Source organism: Mus musculus, chromosome 13 (genome assembly GCF_000001635.26).
Source record: "Mus musculus strain C57BL/6J chromosome 13, GRCm38.p6 C57BL/6J".
Classification (NCBI taxonomy): Eukaryota; Metazoa; Chordata; class Mammalia; order Rodentia; family Muridae; genus Mus; species Mus musculus.
In genome coordinates this window covers 107,093,712-107,117,546 of record NC_000079.6, presented here as the reverse complement: position 1 = coordinate 107,117,546, position 23,835 = coordinate 107,093,712, and the positions used below count along the sequence as shown (strand labels likewise).

At 44.3% G+C, this 23,835-nt stretch overlaps 1 long non-coding RNA gene across 15 annotated transcripts in view; it reads right to left on the bottom strand.

Annotated features, from left to right (window-relative positions):
• Gm31452 overlaps positions 1 to 23,835 on the bottom strand; it is an 84,904-nt gene that overhangs the window by 31,005 nt on the left and 30,064 nt on the right. For 10 of the 15 annotated variants that reach the window (XR_001781041.2, XR_001781042.2, XR_001781040.2 and 7 more), the window contains one exon: positions 18,587 to 19,644. This is a non-coding gene — a long non-coding RNA (predicted gene, 31452). Of the gene's footprint in view, positions 1 to 9,389; positions 9,714 to 18,586; positions 19,645 to 23,835 lie in introns of those variants that run through there. The other 5 variants (XR_001781044.2, XR_001781048.2, XR_001781046.2 and 2 more) reach the window with 3 other exon arrangements.

Here is a 23,835-nt window from a genome sequence, read left to right as displayed (position 1 = left end):
TTAAGTAGACACTAAGGAATTATGGGAAGGGGGTGTGGTCTCCATGTGTGCTGGCTACTCTTGGTTGTCAACTTGACTACATCAGCAGTTAACTAAAACTCATGAGGCTGGGTGTACCTGTAAGGACTTTTTTCTTAATTAAATTGTTTGAAGTGGGGAGACCCACCTTTAATAAGGATCTTCTCATTCTCACTGACAAGTTTATTCCTTAAAAGGCACTAGTGTCTGCTTCTCTGGGATTCTGATATATACTGGAGACCAGCTGAGACATCCAGCCTCGTGGACTGAACAACTACTAGAGTCCTGGACTTTCATTTGGTAGAAAAGACATTGTTGGACTAGCTGTAAACCACGCTAATAAATCTTGTATATATATATTGGGTTTATTATATATGTATGTGTATGTATAAATATATATATATGTATGTTAGATTTTATATATATACATATATACACACATACATATGTATATGTATATATATCCTGACTAATATACAATGTGAAAGATAAACACTCTTCTCTACTACTAGATATAAGAGGAAATGACTTTAAATGATGAGACTTTGTGTTGTGGGGAATGATATCACAAAGTGGAAACCAAGATCAACTATCTATAAGGACTTTTAACTGCAATAGACATTAATCAACTGAGCAATTAACATAGAAGTTTACTGAAAGATAATTGGTGAGCCACATACTTTCCAGGAGGCCCAGAAAATCAGACTTGGAACTCACACTGCCAGAGCAATGTTCTCAATCTCACTGCAGAGAATTGGTCTTAAGACATTAGCCAGGCACAGTCGGACACGCCTGCAATCCCAGCCCTTAAGGAGAAGTGCGAGAGGACCATGAGTTCTACTTAGCCCAGCCTGAGCTGTACAATGAGACAGAAATGGAGGAGAAGGAAGAGATTGGCTCTGGGTGAGGAAGAAGAGGAGGAGAGGGAAATGGCAGGGGTGAACGGAGAGAGAGAAGAGACAGCAAGAAACAGATCCAGAGGGGAAGGAAAGTGGGAAGAAGAGAAATAGAGGAGGGGAAGGTGGGAGGGACAGAAGAGGAGTAGAGCGATGAAGAAGGGAGAAAGGCAGGAGGAGAGGAAGAAAAAAAGGAGATAAAGAGCAGAAGGAGAAGGGGGGCCAAGATGGAAGCAGTGGGAAGACAGGGAAGCAAGAGGGGAAGAGGAAGCGGAGCGTGGTGGCGCACGCCTTTAATCCCAGCACTCGAGAGGCTGAGGCAGGCGGATTTCTGAGTTCGAGGCCAGCCTGGGCTACAAAGTGAGTTCCAGGACAGCCAGGGCTATACAGAGAAACCCTGTCTTGAAAAAAAAAAAAAAAAAAAAAAGGGGAAGCAGAACGAAGGAGAAAAGAAAGGAGTCTGTGTCTCAGTGGGGGACATTTTACTTGGTTTACACTGCCAACACCAAACACCAGAGACAAGGTTGCTGGATCTGCCACAGGCATCAGCAGCATCGCCTCCTCCTGACACTGCGATACCCACACTGCTACCACCAACGGCTTCCTCGCGGCTCTCCCCGCATACAGCTCCATGCCCCAAGACCAAGCCCTGTACAGATTCATCTGTCTGGCAGAACCCACGTCTTGAACTCAGGGCGGCTGGAAGGGCCATCTAGCCTTTTTATCTGTACAGTGAACGGCAGCAGAAAAGCAAAGAAATGTCACCTACCTCGGGATTGAAAAGGGTGAATGAAAGGTTTGAGATATCAGACAGTCGGTTTACGTTAACAATGGTGTTCTGCACATCTGAGAAAAGCAAGAGGGAAGTCAGATCCTCGGTCCTAGAATAAATGGGGGCTAGGGTTCAACGTGGAGGGAGAGGTGAGGACAGAACAAGGTTGGGTTTTGATGTTTTTCCTTAAACCATTTTTTCCCCAAGTAAAATATTTGTAAATTGAGTAGTGGGGACTTTCTTTCTCTTTCTTTCTTTCTTTCTTTCTTTCTTTCTTTCTTTCTTTCTTTCTTTCTTTCTTAATATTCATCTGTTTTTTCCTTTTTTATTAGATATTTTCTTCATTTACATTTCAAATGCTATCCCCAAAGCCCCCTATATCCTACCCGCATCCTGCTCCCCAACCCACCCACTCCCACTTCCTGGCCCTGGTGTTCCCCTGTACTGGGGCATATGATCTTCGCAATACCAAGGGCCTCTCCTCCCATTGATGGCCAACTAGGCCATCCTCTGCTACATATGCAGCTAAAGACACATCTGGGGGGGAGGGGGGTACTGGTTAGTTCATATCATTGTTCTTCCTATAGGGTTGCAGACCCCTTTAGCTCCTTGGGTACTTTCTCTAGCTCCTTCATAGGGGACCCTGTGTTTCATCCAATAGATGACTGTGAGCATCCACTTCTGTACTTGCCAGGCCTTGGCATAGACTCACAAGAGACCTGGGTCCTGTTAGCAAAATCTTTCTGGCATATGCAATAGTGTCTGGGTTTGGTGGTTGTATATGGGATGGATCCCCAGGTGGGGCAGTCTCTGGATGGTCTTTCCATCCATCTCAGCTCCGAACTTTGTCTCTGTAACTCCTTCCATGGGTATTTTGTTCCCCATTCTAAGAAGGAGCGAACTTTCAAATGAACTGATACTGATACTGCAGAGTATTGATTTGACAGCTTGAGCCAGTTCTTACATTCCCAATCGGTGGGGCCACACTGGACTAAATTTTTTCTCAACATCTTTGTTATATGGTGCAGTTGGACTCACTAATGCTGGGCCAGTGAGCGTTACTAGTAGATACAAATGACGATGGATAACCAGCGAAGTTTGTTGTTCAACTCCAATTCTCAATGATACACATCATCCATCAGGGATCCAGTCAAGTCAGCATGAATCTTCTAAAACTCGTAATATTTCAGATGACCACAACACCACTGTTAGAATACATCTGCCTTCATCCACTCAACAGGCAGTAAACACTCCGTCATCTAAAGAAAGTTTACAATGTAAGGAGATACATACGTAAAGGGGTCAACTAAGAGACTGTAAAGCGAGCGTCTGGAGTTGCCAGAGGTCACGGTGGAGACCCTGAGCAAGCACGGGCTTGGGAGAGAGGATCGTACGCACTGGGTTCAACCCTCGTAAGGAATGTATAGTAAGCATACATTTCACCCAATGGAAGGACTCGATAATTTCTAGGGCCAAGCTTGCAGGTGCCAAGGTGCAGCAACCCTCCAGGAGCCCCCAGAGCCACGACCTGAGGAAAGGAAAGCACGGGCCAGGAACAGAGCAAGCAAGCATCGCTGCTGGGAGTCACACAGTGTTCGTGAGCTGTAGACTCCAAAACTAGCACATATGTGTGCCGTCTAGACATGAAGCGGAGGCAGGATACCACCAGACGTCCCCAGATCCACAAGCACTCCACAAGCAAACAGCTGGAGCAAAAGGACGCTTGTCTAAAATCAGAAGCCTCTTCCTTCAAGATGTCCCTCTTGTGCCCTCTAGTGACAACGTTTGGCATTGCGCTTACTGCAGAGAGAAAGTTGCTTCTTGGTCCGCTACTGCAGAGGAAGATGAGGTAGTGAGTTGATAATTGATACAGTACAATAAAATAAGCCCATGAAAGTGGTCAATACATTCCATGTTCAAACATCTCCATTTGTCTCAAATATATCAGTACAGTTTATAGAACTTTATTTGTAAGCCAGGAGCAGGAGCCAATCCGTCGTAAATTTTATATGTGTATATATTGGGGGGCGGGGGGGGGGGGGAGAAGGTGTATTGTTTTGTTTTGAGATTGGGGTCTCATGAGACCCAGGCTGGTCTTGAACTCCAAAGGCAGCCAAGGATAACCTTAAACTCCTGATCTTCCTACTTCAACCAGCCAAGTGCCGAGAGTACAGGTATACACCACCACAACTGACTCCAGTGTTTCCACCTTAAGGATATTCATCTTAGGAGAATTTCAGTCCATTGCTCTACAGACTGAGTCACTTTGTAGATTTGCCCATCTCTTACTGGAGCTGCTTTTTCTTTTCCTGTTCCCTCAACCCCTTGCGAATCGAAAGTTGGGTCTACAGGGGTGGTTAGAGTCCGGTGTTTTAAAAAGAACACCCGCCGGGCATGGTGGCACACGCCTTTAATCCCAGCACTCAGGAGGCAGAGGCACGTGGATTTCTGAGTTCGAGGCCAGCCTGGTCTACAGAGTGAGTTCCAGGACAGCCAGGGCTATACAGAGAAACCCTGTCTCGAGGAAAAAAACAAAAAAAACAAAACAAATTAAGAAGAACACCCCATGGCCTACTGGTTCTGCTCTTTCTACTGCACCTCATTATGGGCACAGTATTGGTTCCCCAGTGTTTCATGTGAGAGAGAATGCATGTGAGTGCATGTTTGTGAGCACATACGTGTGCAGCCCGTAGGTCATCCACCCATCACTCTCCACCATGTCTCTTTTCATATATGTCTGGGTGAATGTCTGTGTACCATGTGCAGGTAAGTTTCCATAGAAGCTGGATGAGGGCATCGTATCCCCTGGAACTGAGGTTTCAGGAGGTTTTGAACTGCCCAGTGTGGGTGCTGGGAACTGATCTCAGGTGCTCTACAAAAACAAGTGTTCTTCACTGTTGAGCGCGCCCAACTGGCCAAGAAGAACGACGCTGCAACAGGATCCTTCTGCACACATTTATTCAGTCCTGTTCTTGTTTATATCTCCCTTGTTTATATCTCCCTTGTTTATATCTCTCCTGAACCCTGGGCCTCTCACTCTTTTATACTCTCAGTTCCCATCCATGCACAGCAGGCCACGCCACCTCACCAGGCACGCAGCTTCAGCTAATCAGGGCAGCAGGGGCATATCTCCATCAAAATGGATTCACCGGTATCCTGGTACACATGCGCAGCTCTCAAGATGTTTGTGGCTTATATGAGGAAGTCAGGTGCAAGTCATATGACTTAGCTGCAGTCCCTGGCACCTTTGGGACTGCCACCACACCCGCTCCTCACATTGAGCCATCTATCCAGTCCCCAAATTAGTTATTTCCAGGTAAGATCTCACATTAAACCTGGAACTTAGTAACTCAGCTAGATTGACCTGCCAGAAAGATCTAGGCATCCCCCTGCCTCCATATCCCGAGCTTTTGTCCCCGCTGGCAAGAACACACTCAGGACAACCGGAATCTTCTGCGGCAAAGCTTTTATTGCTTACTTATCAGGAGGGAAGACCCCGAACCGGGAAAATGGCGCTGCTTATATAGCCCGCAGCGTGACGTTTCAGCACCTGATGTGGTGTGACAGCTCCTGATTCGTTGCTCGCCCATCACCCCATTACTACGCCGCGAGATGGGCAGTGACTAGGCGTGAGTTCACTCTTGCACTTGCGCATAAGGCTTGTTTACTAGTTAGGCGCAGTGGAAGCCAGCGCCATCTTATAATGGCGATTGCTCACTGCACGCACGCGATTGCTCGCGGCAAGGCTCTCCACACCTCTACCTCCCTAGTGTTTGGATTATGTGATTACACCACCATACCTAGCTTTTAACAGACATGCCAGGGATATAAACTCAATTCCTTAAAACTTGCACAGTGAGCATGAAACACTTCATGGATGACGTAATGCTGGCCCCATAGCCAACTGTGAAAGCCAAGGTTGCCTTCTGCAATGAGCTAGTATATATTAGGAGGAGCTCAGAAAATACTGTTTGTTCCCAAGCAACTGTTTGCAGATCCAACTCGTCACTGGGAGATTCAAAATGGACATTTCTGAATGCAATCTTTACCTCTCTGTCAGTTGGCACTCTTTTGTATATTTCCTTCCTTCAAGTGGAAATAAACCCTACTTTTCCTAAAACAGAAAAATGCATTTTCAGAGTAAAGAAAAGTCAGTTTGGGCTGGAGACAAAGATCTACTTTGGAGAAGACCTCAGGATACTGACGCATGCAGGGATGACAAGAGAGCTCTTCCCAGGAGACCTATGACAGGGGTGGCAGGAAGCTGGAGGGACACCAACATAAGCCATCCACTTAGCAGTGTGCCTTTGAGGACCCAGAGCAAGAACTCCTGTTTGTCACTTGATTATCTTTCCAGTCACCTTCAGCATGTTGGCTGCAGCATATTGATGCTGACTTGAAAGAAGTGGCTGTTTCACCCACAACCAGCCCTGCATGTCTAAGGAGAACCAGGACAAAGAGGCTCCCTGGGCTGCTGTGTGTGAAAACGCTCACAAAACTTCACGTGCAAACAAACGGGAGACGTTCTTCTGTCCTTCTGCTCTTATACAGCTTTATTTCCTCAATAATGTAATAATCCACTGAGGATCGTTAAATTATTAAATAATTAAATAGATTTTTAATTAAATAGATCCCAAATAGACTGCTAAATAATTTAATGACCTACTGGGAATCATTAAACAACCATCTCATTTAAAATATGAGGTCCAGGTCTGGAGAGATGGCTCAGTGGCCAAGAGCAATTACTGCTCTTGCAGAGGACCAGCGTTTGGTTCTCAGCATCCACACTGGGTAGCTCACAACCTCAAGGAACTCGTTACAAGGGACCCCAAAACTCTTTTCTGGCACTTCATATATGTGACATACACTCACACAGATGTACACACATGCACTAAAATAAAAATAAAGAAAAGAAAAAACTTGATATCTTCTCCTAGAACCTGAGCTCTGATTCATATGTACTTAATGTTGGTTCCCCCCACCCCCCAGTGACAAGATGTCTTTCTTCTACACAAGGACCTTATTAAAAAAAAAATTTTATTCAGTTTTCTTCCCGATTGCTGCCCGCCTCCCAGCCCCCTCCCCCCACGGTCCCTTTCCTCCTCCCCTGCCCCTTCTCCTCTGAGAGAATGGAGGTCTTACCTGTATATCTCCCCACCCTGGCACATCAAGTCTCTGCAGGGCTAAGCACATTCACTGAGGTCAGACAAGATGACTGAGTTAGGGGAATGGATTCCACAGGCAACAGCTTTAGGGATAGCCGCTGCTCCAGTTGTTCAGGATCCAATCCACCTGGAGTCAGAGCTGTACATCTGCTACAAATGTGTGTGTTGGGGAGGGGCTACTTAGTCAAATTATGATCTCTAGAACCACATGAAATGCCTTGTCTAGTTGGAAAGCAAGTTAAGAATACTGGGATGAGACTTAGGACTTGAACTCCTGGGCCAGAAATGCACGCATTCCTGGAATGGAGCTTACAAGTCTCCAGTGTTACAGAAAAGGAGAGTAGCAAAAGCAGGAAACGTCTAGGTTGTGGCCTCAGCCCTCAGGCTCCACACACAACCGTGATAAGTTTACAGTTCAATGTCCTCTTTCTAATTATATCGTTTGCAAAACTTTATTTTTCTAAATAAATAAATAAATAAATCCTAATTTTTATACAGATATGTGAAATTCCTTTTTCCACCCAATTCATAAGTATAAGTTAGTTAGTTCACTTGAAATGGGTGAACGGACATTTTAAAGGAGTAACATGACATGTAGGGCTGGGGATATGGCTTGGTGCTGGAGAGCTTGCCTGACAAATACATTTGGTTGGTTGATTGGTTGATGTTTTTAAGATTATATGTATAGGCTTTTCCCAGCTTGGTTGGCGACATGTCCTTGCTGTTCAGAATTTACAGCTTAAATCCTACACTTAGGAAGAGTAGACTTTTATATAGTCCAACCAGGCTACTCCCAAATGACAGCCCTGGATGGATCCCCATGTCCTCCAGTGCAGATGATGCTGAGTTGTCCTTTCTTGCTGGCCTTTCGGCTGCTTCCCAGATGCATTGCTATTATGCTCTTTCACGGTCCTCACAAAGGTGAAGAAAAACTTCCTCTGAATATAGCGTGATACTGAGATGTGACCCCTGGAATCTGAACCTGCTGGTTTGTATGTGATTGAATTTTCAATGAGACTACCCCCATGGGCATTCATAGTCTCAACACCACAAGAAGAGAGATGATAAAGAGACTCAAAGGAAACCCAGCAGCCCTCAGGTTGCAAGGCAGCCAGTTCCGAAAGAGTCCCTGAGCCGAGGCAGACTTGCGGGTAATCTACAAGAAGATCTCATTCTCATGTGAAGCCAGTGTTCAGAATAGACGGCGGGCCACCAAAACCCCACCAAACCAGTATGGGGAGCTCTCCCAGCTCCCAGGGACCTCCACTGCTTCGCGTGAGGACGTCCTTGTTAGTGATTTAGTGCTGTGTGCTAACTTATTCCCAAGTTTAGCATTGTAAACAGTGGTAAACATTTCTCATTCTCAGAGCCTCTGGGCCAAGTGGTCTCTGCTCTGAATATCTCGTGAGGTTGCCATGAAGTTGGGAACCGTGTATAGTCATCTGAAGTCTTAACTGGGGCTAGAGGGTCTGCTTCTCAACCCATCCCCCACCAAAGCTAAGCAGCAGTGGTTTGCATGACCTTTAAGGAAGACTAACATGTAGCTACTGACCACACTGATCAGAAGCCAGTACCTAAATTCAACCCACACTCAAGGTGGGGGAAAGGGGGGGAGAATTGGCTCACTTTTTAGAGGAAAGAGTATTAAGTTACGGGGAGAAAAGGACACACACTTTTCATATACATACATACATATATATATGTATATATATATATGTATATGTGTATATGTATATATATATATATATATATATATATATATATATATATATATATATATATGGCTTGTTTTACCTTACATACTGTCCTCATGGTTCCAATTTGTAGTGTGAGGCATGATTGTTCAATGGTATCCTGACGAATGTGTGTGCCACATTTTGATTATGCATTCTCCTGTTGATGGGTATTTGGGTTGCTTCCACCTCTTGGCTGTTGTGACTAGCACTGTATGAACACGGATATAGAAGCCTTTCTCTGTAACGCTGCTTTTGATTGCTCTGGATCTACGCCCACCCACGGCATTGACAGCTCAGGTGGAACCTCCACTGTTTTCTATGACTGTACCATTTTCAATTCCTATCCATGGGGCCCAAATGGTTCAATTTCTCACATCTCTGCCAACCCTTGTTTTGTTCTGTTTTCTGGTTTTTGAACAGCAGCTGCCCTAATGGATGTGATATAATATCTCATTGCAACCTTGATTTGCATTTCTCCAGGGATTAATGGCGTTCAGCATCTTTTCATGATCATCAGCCACCCACATGTCACTGTCAAATGTCCACTCAAGTCCCTTGTCTGTTTTTTTAAATCTGATTGTCTTTGCTGGTGGCATTGAGCTATCTTGTCAGAACATCTATCCAACAAGCTGTTGTGACAACAGAGGAAAATCATGCATACAAGGCACATAATCTTCCACGGAGCGGAGCGTTCACTCTATGGTTTCGCTGTCTCGGGATCCTGTGTTAAATGATGCTATGCTAATACTGCAGGGGAGGCTGCTTTAAAACTGTGTTATGCAAATATGAGCTCAGACTAAAAGTCCATGCACAAAAATGTTTTAATATTTTTCCCAGGGTTTCCACACTTAAATATATAAATCCTTTCCTCTTCAGACTGCATTCTGTGTCTCAGCTATAATCCACCTTTTCTCATTTTATTTCAAGTTCTATCTCAAAAAAAAAAAAAAAGGCAGCCAAAATGAATGAGAACAGAGGTAGAAACAATAGTTAATTTTGCTAAGGCAAAGTCAGAATAGGACCCATTTAAAACGAACACAGTGAGGAGGAAAGCTGCAATGAATTGCGCTGCTGAAAACTCCGTGGAGAGCCAGACTTTCTGCTCCTTCCGAGAATATGAGTGATGCTGAAAGATTAATAACGTTTGGATAACATTAATTACAGTGATGCTATAAACGCTGGTGTTCCGGTTGCCATAACAACCCACTATATGTTGGTTTCCTAATGACATTTCCAACAAGTACTGAGGCGAACAGCCTCACTTCAAGAACTCAGACTGCTGTCACTCAGCCTTTCCAAAATTGAATTGTTTTGTTCTTAAAGAGGCAGAAATATGTCACCATCTTCGAAAATATTCTCAAAATTGCAGGGAGGAGATGATACACATTCCTATATGATTAGAGAGTACTCGGGGAAAGGAAATATATTTTGTTTTTAATATAAAATGAACACATTAAAGAGAATTTTTAAAAAGAGAGAAGAAAAGGGGGGAATTTGGGCTTTGTACTTTTAGTAGACTTTTTTCTTCGGGAGTTATTTAACAATAAAACCCATTCTAGAAGTGTGTGCTCTTATTGGTGTCTTAGTTAGGGTTTCATTGCTGTGAAGAGACACCATGACCAAGACAACTCTTATAAGGACAACATTTAATTGGGGCTGGCTTACAGGTTCTGAGGTTCAGTGTATTATCAAGGCAGGAGCATGGCAGCATCCAGGCAGGCATGGTGCAGGAGGAGCTGAGAGTTCTACAGTTTCATCTGGAGGCCTCTAGGAGAAGATTGACTTCCAGGCAGCTAGGGTGACGGTCTTAAAGTCCACCCCTACAGTGACACACTTCCTCCAAAAGACCATACCTACTCCAACAAGGCCATACCTCTTAATAGTGCCACTCCCTGGGTCAAGCATATACAAACCATCACAACTAGTCATTTTATCTTCTCTCCATTCTCTCTTCCCTTTCTCCTTTCTTCTTTCTCCCTTTGAATGGACTCTTGGAAGCCTTGCCCAATCTATACCCACCCTTTAGGCATTGCCCAGCAGCTATAAGGAAAGAGCACTGTCCACTGGCTTTTTTAGATTAGATTTTAATGTTTCTAGAATACGTTAGGTACATAATATCGCTGTCAGAAAGCATAGCATGATTCTAACAATTGTATTTCTAAATTCCTGCTCAGCCCGCAGACTACTCTGCTCCTGCCATCTACTGACTCCCTTCCCCACCGATGAACATGAATCCCTGGTCGAGTCAGAAGGGGCCACCATTACTATCTCATCCACAGCAAGTGAGCTGCATCCGAAGTGTCTCTCATCCCCTCTCCCTCTCTCCCTGTATCTCTGCCTGTCTCTGTCTCCCTGTCTCCCACACCCCACCTCTCTGTGTGTGTGTTTGTGTGTGTGTGTGTGTCTGTCTGTCTGTCTGTCTGTCTGTCTGTCTGTCTGTGTGTTCCTCTCCACTAAAGCAAAAGCTGAACATCTGAAGTGTAAGAGCGTTTAAAACAGAATGCTGAAAGCCTGTAGTCACACTATGCTCCAGGACCCTGAAGGGGAGCCGCCCATCCATCCCTTTCACTCTTCACCCGTACTCAGTCTGTGATGCTTCCCAGACAGTGGCGCTGTTGTCACTCCAAGTCAAGCCCAGTCCATGATCTACAAACCCTGCTCCTCATGCATTGCCTGTGTCTCCTCGGGATGGGGAGGGTGTGGAGAAAGAGAAACAGTCGAAACTTCTCATGAGAATGTAAAAATAATATAAAACCTACAGTATATAGTGTGAAGGGGCTGAGAGACAGCTCAGAGCAATGGGTCAAGGTGCTGGCAGCCAGGCCTGATATCCTGAGCTTAATCCCCAAGATCTACACAGTGGAAGAAGAAAACCAACTCATATGAGTTGTCCTCTGACCTGTACACATGTGCTATGTGAACTCCTACACACCCACACACACACACACACATACACACACACACACACACACTCACTCACACACACACACTCTCACACACTCATACACACTTTCACACAAGCGCCCACACACTCACACTCACACACTCACCTCACATACACATACACTCACATTCACACAAACACACATGTGCACAAAATAAATAAGTAAGTAAAAGTTTTTAATTTTTTGTTTGTTTGTTTGTTTTGTTTTTTAAGAAACTAGCCTGGAAGTTCATCAAGAAATTCTACTTTAACTGCTCTCTATGATCCAGAGCACCTAGGCAGAGCCGCAGTACTCATAACAGCCAGGAGGTGGCATCAACAGACAAATGAAGAAACAAGGTATCTACAAACAATGGAATATTAGACTCAGAAGAAAAGGAATTCCTGTCATATGCCATGACATAGAACACTAAAGACATTTTGTTAGATAAAACCATCCAGGCACAAAAAGTCAGATGTTGCAAGATACTATTTACCTAAAGTATCTAAAGTAATCAAATTCACAGAAACAGGAAACAGAATGTTGGCTACCATGGAGCAGCTATGGGGAGAAAGGAGTAATTTTTAAATGGGTTTGGAGTGTGTGTTTTGCATTATGCGAATGTTTGGTAGATCTGTTGTATAGTAACGTGAATAGCATTATTGAATTGTACACATAACAATGTAAAATGGTGACTTCTGTATTTTTGCTTCTTTTACCACAATGTTTAAAAATTAAACATTAAACTAAATCCATGGGTCACATAAAATTTCATCTGAGGACAGGCCACATCTATGAAAATAGATCCGTAAGATTATGATGGGGCTGAAAAAATTCCCATGACCCAGCAACACAGTGGCTGTCACGACGTCTTAAGGGTTAGGGGTGCGGCTTAATGGTAGGAATTCTTACCTAGAATATTCAAAAACCTGGGTTCTGGCCTCAAAACTGAACACAGACATTTCCCATGTTGTGGGGGTTTGAGAGAGGGCTCAGCAATTACCAGCACTTGCTGCTCTTTTGGAGGACCCAGGTTCACCCACACCAGTGGTTCACAATACTGGTGATCCCAGTACCAGGAGAACTGACAGCCTTTTCTGGCTTCAAGGGTACCTGCATTCACACAGTACACATACAGAGAAGCAGGCACACGCATACACATGAGATAAAATAACCGTTGCTTTTAATATTTTACTAGCACAGATGAGTGTCATGTCTATCGCTTATTGACTGAATGGAGAGCTCACATAGAGTGATCTACTGTTCCTGTAAGAATGTCCTACAATGTTTGCACATGTCTGTGCAGAGAGAGAGAGAGAGAGAGAGAGAGAGAGAGAGAGAGAGAGAGAGAGAGCTGTCTGCTCTTCCTGCTTTGAATCCCAGCATCCATGTTGGTTAACAACCATCTGTATCTCCAGCCCCAGAAGACCTGGCACTTTCTGTTGGCCCATAAAAGCACTTCATGCATATAGTACCCTGACATACATGTACACAACACACCCATACAAAAGAAAAAAAGAAAAAAAAGGAAAAATTGTCCAGCCACGGAGTTTTCAGAAAGTGTCCCCTCATTAATAAGCACACAAATGTGTGTGGATGTATTCTGGGACGGATCTGGGCTACACAAGGAAGTTGGGGCAAGAGTTTAACACCACAGTTCTCCAATTGTCCCTACATTCCCTTTAGGACTGGGAGAAGTGAATCCAGCTGGTTTAGTGTCCGTAGCAGGAGGGAAACCTTGTATTTTGTTACTAAATTATATGCAGATTTTAGTTAGCACTTCCATAAGATCAAGGTTTATTTTCGTGTAGAAATGGCATTTTAATTATCATCAAAGGGAGAATCAAGTATTCCTTTGAGAGGGACTTCACAGTAGAATCATAGGGTTGCTAGGTGCTTATGAAAGTGAGTACACAGAAAATGACTTAAATGAGCCAACACCAAAAAAAGCAGGCTAATATGGAATCATACAGGCAAAAACATTGAAGGATTATAAAACTCTAAACTCTCAGGGCAGGAGAGATGGCTCAGTGGTTAAGATCACTCCCTGCATCAAAGACCTCCACATAAAACCAGAGACACTGAAAGTGGGGAAAAGCCTCAAAGATATGGGCACAGGGGAAAAATTCCTAAACAGAACAGCAATGGCTTGTGCTGTAAGATCAAGAATTGACACATGGGACCTTATAAAACTGCACAGCTTCTGTAAGGCAAACGACACTGTCAATAGGATAAAAAGGCCACCAACAGATTGGGAAAAGATCTTTACCAATCCTAAATCTGATAGGGGACTAATATCCAATATATACAAAGAGCTCAAGAAGCTGGACTCAGAAATTCAAATAACCCTATTAAAAATGGGGGTTGTGGATGTGCTATTAAGGATCAGCCCTTAGTGAGGCTTTCTTGGGTTAAGGTTCAGGGTCAGGCTCAAAGGTTCTCAAATGAGGTAGGTGGCTATTGTTACTCCCATCAGTCGGGAATAAGACCACCACCACAGTTTAAAACCAAATCGTAAACAATCACACTTTGCAAGGGCTTAAAAAGACAAACCTGCAAGGCTATTGCAATTCCCGTTAAAGGTGAGCATAAACCCAGACGTATTTCCTGCCTATGAATACTCCCGCACCTACATTCAATCAGGGGTGAGAATACATCCTGAGGTATTTTCTGCCCACGAACCTCCGGCCTACCTGTGATCAACCACATCTGGTGCAGGCGAGTGAAACTTGTTTAGAGAAATGAAAACATCAGTAACCTCCGGTGTCTAATTTTCGTTCTCACACTGTGAGGGGGAGCAGCGATGAGGACGCACAGGGTCCATCTGGGCAGGTATGCGCCTGCTCTTGTAGCGCCACACCCATAGGGAAGCAGCTTTGAATGTGAGGGCCACACCCACAGTCTACACTCTTTAGCCTCTGCCTTCCTCCCTACCAATTCAGCTGCTCCCTCCACTTATTTTGTTTCATTTTGCTTTTAATGTTTCCCAACACTGATTCCCCACTATTCTATGTAGCTGAGGATGACTTTAAACTTCTGTCTCTGTCTCCCAAATGCAGGGATGCCATCCATGCTCGGGCACACCAGCTTGCTTGCTTGCTTGCTTGCTTGCTTGCTTGCTTGCTTGCTTGCTACTTTGATTCTGGACTTTTCTGAGTTTCTCTTGTTGGCTGCTGTCTCTGACACATCTGGCTGTCATCCATGAGTGGTCTAACCTCCTGGGCAGATACCCATTATTAGATCTATTTTAAATATGATTGCCTTAGGCCAAGTGACAAATTCCTAATCAGTCGCTCACAGTCAGTTATCGGGATCAGGTGACAGAAGGCCTGCCACTGGGCTCCAGAGGTAAAATCTGCGCATGTCCACTACCGCATCAGTCACAACAGAGTGCAAGTTTTTCTTCACAGTCTAGTTCCCTGCAGGACACTAACCCTAAGACCGGTAATGGCATCTTCCTCTTCACACCTCCAGCACAAAGCTGGTGCCGGGTAGGCTCTCAGTATAGCTCTGTCAAAGTTAATTGAGCCGACAGTAAAAGCAGACAGCCAAATTTGAATCGCAGGGATGATATTTCTCTGCTGCTCAATGAGTGCAAATTACTTGACCTTTCTGAACTTTCTCCTCCTATGTAGGAAGGTCTTTATTGCACGCCACAGAAATCCACTGTTACAGATTTCTTCTCAGATAACAAAAGATAAATGCACTTAATTTACAATATAAAAACCTTCATGATAAATATTAAATAAGACATCGGCATACATGTCGCCTCTCTGGCTGTACCTCTGCCATGTGTTGTAACTATGTGCAAATATGTGTTCCTTCCCATCAGAGGGTCCCAAAGAACGGGATCTGGGCTTCCCTAACTTCTGTATCCTTGTCTCCTCCTACGCTAAAGCTCTGCACAAATTAATAGTGTGAAAGGTCAGCAGATTCAGGTACCGCTTGTACTTAAAATCTTCACATTAGGGTTTTTTGTTGTTGTGTTTTACAAATCAAACACTGGTCGCATGAAGCATCATGCATACATTAAATTCAAATCTATCTATCTTCGACAATTCAGAATGCTGAACAGTTTCTCAGAGCAAATGAAATCGAGGCTCATGGGGATCCAGTCTTTCAGTGTGTGTCTCCATCTACTGTATTTACAGGAGAGTTGCTCCCTCTCAGAGTGACTTTCCTCAGCTTCTCTCTGCGGACAGTCAAGCCGCAGCCCTGGGATACGAGTGCATGTCCTCAGCAGCCACTAGGGGGCAGGCTAGCGTCTCTTGCAGAGTACTTACCCCCAAGGGCAAGTGAGTCTAGAGGAAACAGTAAATACACCAGTTGTGACCGCGTTGTTTCCAAATGGAAAAATACACGCGGGCATGTCCAGATTCTCATTTCGTATTCCTTTCGCTGGATATGTGATCCTTCGGCTCAGCTTACCTCTTGTTTTCTATTTCCTCCTTCCAAGTCTTTCTCCTACGGGTTGCAACAAATGAGCCTTTTTTCCCTTTGAGAGGCTTAACCCACAAAAACAAATCAGGAGGTGACACAAACACTGCATAATTTAGTTAGTGAAGGTTTGATGGCTGAGGTTTCATTTGGGTTTCTCTTAGAATAAAGCCTGATTTTTCTCAAGTTTTTCATGTATTAAACAGCTAGTCAAGATGAAGGGGAGACAGAGATTCAAAGAAACAAAATAAAAACAAACAAACAATGAGCGGGAAAGGGATGGGAGGTCTGTTATAGAGGGAGATCAGAGAATAAACAACTGCTGAAAGATAGCTTCAGAAAAGAAGTTGACCTGAGGGTCCTATTGGTCCATGCCAAGATATCAGCACCAGACAGACAGCTGTCTGCTGCTGGCTGGAACTTCCGCAATTGTGACAGCTGCTTCCTCATCTGGAATGAAAGTGATTTGGACTAGATAATCTTCTAACTCAAAAGTGGGTCTGTGCCAAACGAGGGAAAGCATGGGGTGGGTGTATAAGAAAAACTCTGGGAGACTCTGAGAACAAACAAACCGAGTGCAAAGCCAGAATTATCTACCAGAACACCTGCTTGCAGACACAGTATGTCCTCCCAGATAGAGCTCCGCCCCTACCTTGCCCCTGACCTTCCATCTACTACTGCAAGCCCAGGGGAGGTGGAAGGCCTCTGAGCCCCAGGAACTACGGAACAACGGGACTGGTGTAAGAGAACTGGTGTGGGCTGAGACTCTGAAGGAGACATTTTCAACCCTAAATGACAAACTACTAGCATTCTAACAAGAACTTGCTCTATCCTGGCTAGGGGAATATACACCCCTGGGGACTGGGTCGATCTTCTGTCCTGGGTGGTTTGAGCTGAGCTGCAGGTGTCCCTGTGAACATTATATGACATTTAGGAAAAGCCAGTATCTTTTGATCTTGCCTGCACTGTTGCAATTATACTAATTTCATAGCACCCTAATAGTCAACCAGGCTGTGGTTTCAAAGCTAATACTGTTCTCTAACATCATGATAACCGATTAATTACTATTTACCAAGCTCACATTTTCATGTTAATATTTCTGAGAGCTGTCTCCACATAATCACCATAATTACTGGTGATAGAGCTTCCACCCCTTAAAGTTAGATTACTTATAGCCAGTGTCCTTATAGGTGTAAAATATTACTTTACACATAAAATATACATGTATGTGAAAAAGTCAACATAAACTGCTACAAATTTGCTTCATCTGCAATTTCAAATATGCACCACTAGGGGGATGATGCTATTTAAATGGTCACTCTAGGGCTCAGTTCTAAAATGCAGATTCCTAGGCCTTGCGGACTTAAGAATTTTCTGAGTAGGAGGTTGTAAAATATCTGCCTTTTAAATAAATCTCCGGAGTGAATTTGAGGCATGCTGTCAGATATCAGTAATTAAACTCTTTCTAGCTCGTGTAACTGCCCTGCTCTCTCTCTCTACAGAAAAATTACCATCAAAATGAAATCCACATTTCTCGCAGCGGGCCTCAAGTCCCTATGAGATTAAAACTTAATCAGCTCTCCTAGGACCTCCGATGCTCTTCTCTCGCTGTTCTTTAGAGAAACCTTGGGGCTTTAGAGCGAAGTCGTTCCTCACCTCTAGCCCCCCATCCTCGGGACTGACTTCTTTCTCTTCTTTTGTGAGTCTGATCACCTATCACCTCTCCAGAGAGACTTTTACCCCTACCTCTTGCCTGATGTGTCAACAGCAGCTGGTGGAAGGAAGGCATGGGTTTCTAGAGGAAGACAAAATTAATGCAGACCCTTTCGTAGTCACCAAGCTGAGGCTCAGTGTGTGTGGTGAATGGATTCATGAATAGACATTTATTTTAATGAGCAGAATAATTCTAAGTGAAAAGTGAAACCCTTTCTTGATTAATTCAGCTAATCAATGGTTTTCTAAATATTTCTTTTTTTAAGGTTTTTTTTTTTTAATTTTATGTATGTGAGCACACTGTACTTGTAGAGATGGTTGTGAGCCTTCATGTGGTTGTTGGGAATTGAACTCTTAGAACATCTACTCAGTCCAGTCGGCCCCACTCAATCTGGTCAACTCTGCTCACTCAGTCCCTGCTCGCTCCAGCTCAAAGATTTATTTACTAATATGTATAGGTACACTGTAGCTGACTTCAGACACACCAGAAGAGGGCATCAGATCTCATTATGGGTGGTTGTGAGCCACCATGGGATGGTTGCTGGGATTTGAACTCAGGACCTGCAGAAGAGCAGTCAGTGCTCTTACCCGCTGAGCCATCTCACCAGCCCTAAATATTTCTCTTTATTTTGTGTATATGAGTGTTTTTGCCTACATGCTTGTATGTGCACCTTGTGCATGCTGTAGCCAGAGACCAGAAGATTCATGGATCCCATGAATCTCGGAATTACAGATGATTCTGAGATAGCATGTGGGAGCTGGGAACCAAATTAGTCTGGGTTCTCTGTAACAGCAGCAAGTGTTCTTAACCACTGATCATCTTTGCAGTCAATGGTTTTTTAAACGTTGTTTTCCACATGCAGTTCTTATCAAACCAGCAGTTTTGTGTACCGTGTACTATGCTAGTCACCGACTTAAGGACAAGTTTCACAACACAAAAAGGAAAGTTTATTCACAAGCAGCCCAGCGCCCATAGAAGGGCAAGACTCAACCTGTCTTCCTAAGGATAGCATTTAAGATAGCACTAGGATGAAGAAGTAAGGTGGCTTCAGGCACAGAAAGGTGACTGGAGAGAGGTAAAGCCATCAAGAATCTGAGTACACAAATGAAACTTCATGACACGATCTGAGGACGGGAGCTTTGGATCTGCTAACATCGAAAGACACCTGCGCAAACCCTAATGAAGTCAGTGGTTCCAACAAAAGCAACCTTCAAGCCTTGAAAAGTAATCCAGACAACTATGTCCCATAGGGTTGCTCTGTGCCAAAGCTAGAGAGAGAGAGACTAATAACGTATACTGCTCAGCTGTATTGGCCTCCACACTTTCAATTAAACTCATCTAAATGAAAGCAAGCCAACCTTGAAAGTTGGCCTTTCCCTTAGATTCAGGCACACACTAACTAACTATTGGTTTTAATCAGTGACAGACCACATACACACCAGTGGTCTGATAAGACTATATTGCCTGGTAAGACTGAAGCCATCTTGGTTTGTGTATGTATATTCCATGATGTTTGCACAATAATGAGATCTAAGGACATATCCCTGTCATTAAGCTCTGTGACTATGCACCCAACATTCACACTGGCCATCTTTGTCTTGCCTCCTGGGAATAATTTTCTACAGGAGAGTGAGGAAAGACACACCATAAAAGGACGCTTCCAAATGTTCACTGTTGTATGAATTTAAAGCTGTGTGCTCAACATATTTTATCACAATATTAATTATCTCATGAAAAATCATTTTAATAGAAAAATTCCAACAAGATCTTCAGGCATCATCTAAACCTAATGTAGTAACACAATCCATTTCCTGAGCATTGAAGACATTTGTTGTGTGGCCTTAAGACTCTTCTCTACCCTGCTGACCCTACTGTCTAAAATACTGACCTTACTGGAAACCGTCATATGAGTTTTCTTGGGCTCTGGTGTTTTGTTGTTTTGTGTCGTTTTGGTCTTGAGTTTGAGCCCATGGAAGCATCAGCTATAAATGAGAGAATGGGAGAAAAAAAGAAATTGGGTGTTATCATCCCCACCCTGTCTGTCCCAGTGGGTGACCAATGGATGCCTCCCCTGTACCTAAGACCACATCAGAGTCAAGCAGGCTTCTGTAACTAGTCCTCTGCAGGTCCTGGTAGCTGTCCGTTTCCTCAGCTCTGTAGGCCTGAGCTTGTCAAAGGCTCCCACCATTGCTGGCTCTGGGGTGTTTCCCTCAGGGCTTCCAACGCCTTCGTTCATCTTTCTTGAATCATGCCTTTCGCTTGGGCTATACTTATTACTTGCCTTGACCTCTGAGAGGTTTGCTGTTATCGCCTTCTAGTGAGAAATATACTCAGAGAAGCATGGCTTCTGAGGAGGCCGTTGTTATCTGGTTTTAACCACAAATAAGCCACTCCATCTGGCTTTTGAGTCGTTGTCCCCTCATTTCCAGAATTTTCAATAATGCTGAGCAGAGCCTCTGCCTCACCACCTCCCGGGAAGTCTTAACAGCCTGAAGCTCTCCACTAAAAGATTCTAGGATTTTCTTTTAGGGTACTTGTATTTTAAGCATGTGGGGTTAAAAAAAAAAAAAGAACCAGCTACTAATATATTCTTAAAGCTGACTCTCCCATACCACCTGTCACCCTATTTATTCTCAACACCCCAGGAGTGCGACGTTGCTTCAGGCAAGGCTGGTTGTGTGACCAAAATGTCAGCAACTGGGAATCCCATAAATAGCAGCAGAGAGGACAAATAGGATGACTCAGTGAAGCCCTTTGAGTCAGGCAGGGACTTAATTACAGGGCACCAAACCCATCATCTCTGACATCATCCCTGGACCTCACCTGGCCCACATCATGCATCTCGCTTCCTTTGAAGATGCGCAGTCATCCTCCTAGCTGCCATCAGAAGGTGCCGTGCCAGGACCAGAGGGTTCCTATAAGCTAATCATTGGTGTCCTTGACAATCGGTTCCTTTCTGAGACTGGCCGGATGCTCACAGTGTTAGCTAGCATCTACCTAGCTCGGGGCGCTTTCTTCTGTGGGACAGACAAGACAGCACTTTGGCTCCCTGCCTCCATCTCCACTATCACAAAGTCAGGGAAACTTGTCTAGCTATAGGCCTGTCATAAGGATCAAAGTCAAGTTGGCCAATTTCATGATATCATGGCAACGGAAAACTACAGCCATGGAAGGAGGATCAGTGGATCCCAGTTCAGAGATGGATAAATAGGTGAAGTACCGAGTATGTGGGGCAAGGAAAACATTCCAGATGATACTACAATGGTGGACGCTGATATGCACATCTGTCAAGACCCATACAGAGGAGCAAACATTAATGCAGACTATGGATTTCAAGCACATGTTAATTAAACATAATAATCTGTTTCATTACAATAGTTTCACATACATATATAATTTATTTTAATCATATTTTCCCACTATTACCCTGTTTTTCCCACTCCATGTGTCTACACCCCCTTCCCAATTACGGGCAATGGGTTTTTATCTAAAACGTATCAACCTAGGCTCATGGATTATAACAAGTCTCCCACACTTACAGGAGACGGTAATGGAGGAACTGGGAAGAGAGGGCAGGTGTGAGGGAAGCTCTGTGTACTTTATATAAACTGAACAGTGCTCTAGAGTACAAAAGCTTTGTGGGGAAGCCAAGTTTTGGATAAGATGCATGAAAGTGCTTTTTAAGACCAGCACCCAAATGATCTTAAAGACCTCGATTCTGACTTATCGTTCAGAAGGTTGCTAAGCTCTTTGCTGCATGACAAAGAGCCCCAAGGGACGCCCTGATGGCTTGTCATTGTAACTTACGGTCCATTGAAGATTCTGCCTTTTTTAAACTGCCCAATTGGGGAAGATGGGTCCATTCATAAAGTGTATGCTTCTGAACCATGAAGTTAAGTAGAGGCAGGCATGTTGGAACAAGGCTGTAACTCTAGCACAGGGGAGGTGGGTGTTGGTCCCCAGGGCTTGCCAATCAACCTGTGAGTGTTGAGTTCACTGAGAAATTCTATCTCCAAAGCCAAGGTGGGGAAGACGCAGGACATTGACCTCTGTGTACCCACAGGTACACACACACACACACACACACACACAGGTACACACCCAGGTAGACATGCACACAGGGAGAAACACAGGTACATACACACAGGTAGACACACACATACAGGGAAGGAGAGAGAGAGAGAGAGAGAGAGAGAGAGAGAGAGAGAGAGAGAGAAACTGCCCAGAAATGTTATCCTACAATAACCTTAAACATTGTGGTTTTTCACTTCCATCTCTGACTCACACCCTGCCCTGTATTTTAGCACCTGTATTTGATTACAGTCACATTTTTCAGCACTGACAAAGCCACGAGAAGATGTAGGTCAGGATTAGTGTCAGTTAGGTTGGAAGGAAACTTTTTTCGTTTTAAACTGGAGAATGTCTGCAACTGGCAGGGCTTTGTACAGTGTCTTGCTGGAGGGCTGTGTCAGCTATGAGCCCCACCCCCAACCCTGTGAGACTCACAAGTTACAGAGCCAGAAAGGGGAGGAGTGGGGTCATAATTAGCCACAGGAACATAGTAATGGCAGAACCGGAGTTCACACTCAGAGCAAAAGTTGCTAGAAGCTGTCCTCAGGTCTTGCCATGTAGACTAGGCAGCTGAGTTCAGCCAGTTTATTCTTGGATAATGGTGGTCAGTTGCATTCCTTCCTGGGTAATACATGTATTTTTGACAAGAGCCTTCAAAGCATTCGACAAAGATTTCCAGTGTTCCTGAAGTGCAACTGTTGGCGCGCTGTACTCGCAGCTATTAATAGACTTACTATGACCAAAAGAAATGCAGTCTGTGGTCAAATACCTAGGAAATGCCGCACACGACAGACCGCTTTGTGAACAATTAAAATGGACACTCGGTCTTAAAGGCTCTATGCAGCTGCCACTAAGAAAACCACTTAGCTTCATTTAACTCCACCATTGTCCCAATTTATTTGAGTATGGAGCGATTTGCAGAATAGTATACTTAATAACCTTTCTTTGAATTCTTGAACGGGAAGTTTTGACTTCACTAGAGGAAAGAACTGGTTGGGGAGTCACCACGGCATGGTTCTCGGAGGTTCTCATAAGGAAATGATCTCACGCCAGCCTTTCTGGTTCACTGGAGAGTGTCACGTATCTCACAGCAGCGCTCCCAGTTCAGCATCGCTGAGTACCCCATGCGCTTCACACCAGGACAGGGAACACATTTGCCCACATCCTGTGCTCGCAACTGTTCCACAGGATGCACACTAGATCCTGTTATCACTGTGTACAGCTTAAAAGGACTCCCAGCTAGAACCATACACAGTACGCGGTGAAAAACAAAGAGAAGCAGGTGTTAGAAAGAGCAGAATGGAGAATAGGATCTGATTTGTTTTGTTTTGTTTTGTTTTGTTTTGTTTGTCCAAAACAGGATTTCTCTGTGTAATGGTCCTAACTGTCCTGAAACTCACTTTGTAGACCAGGCTGACCTTGAACTCACAGAGATGGGCCTGCCTCTGCCTCATCCAAGTGCTAGGATCAAAGGCATGTGCCACCTCATCTGGTGAAAACAGGATCTGATACAAGGAAACAGAAAAACAAAGCAGAGTTGGCATGTCTTGCCTCCTTCTCACTGACGCTTTGTAGACTTCTATGCATTTAGACACTAAGTCTCTAATGAATGATCCTGGAAAGTCAGAGCACTTTGAATACTAATAAGATGAACAGTGTGTGCAAAGAAGAAAGTTCTCTGCAATACACAGACTGAAAGAAGTTACTGTTGGAAGTTTGCTCTCGTGTAATCATTGAGGACACTTTTCAAAACCACTCCCCATTTCAGGGTACAGAATGTCTGATCCCACCACCACCACCACCACCCAAAGTCTAGCTAAGGAATTCGGACAATGGGTTTGACATAGAGGATGAGAGCAAGTTCTGTCTGCACACATGCAAGTCCTGCCTGTGCACATGCAAGACTCTACCCAGAACAGCCCCACAGCTGTCCACCCTTGGTCCTGGCAAGGGGAGGGAACATTACCAAGAGGGAGCCTGCTATGAGCAGAATGAGGCTGGGCTGCCACTCCCTTGGAGTCTAAAGGAGGGAGCATTTCTGAGGCACCCAGAGGCCAAACCCCAACTGATAATAGAAGGGAAGGAACCAAAGAGTTTCCCAT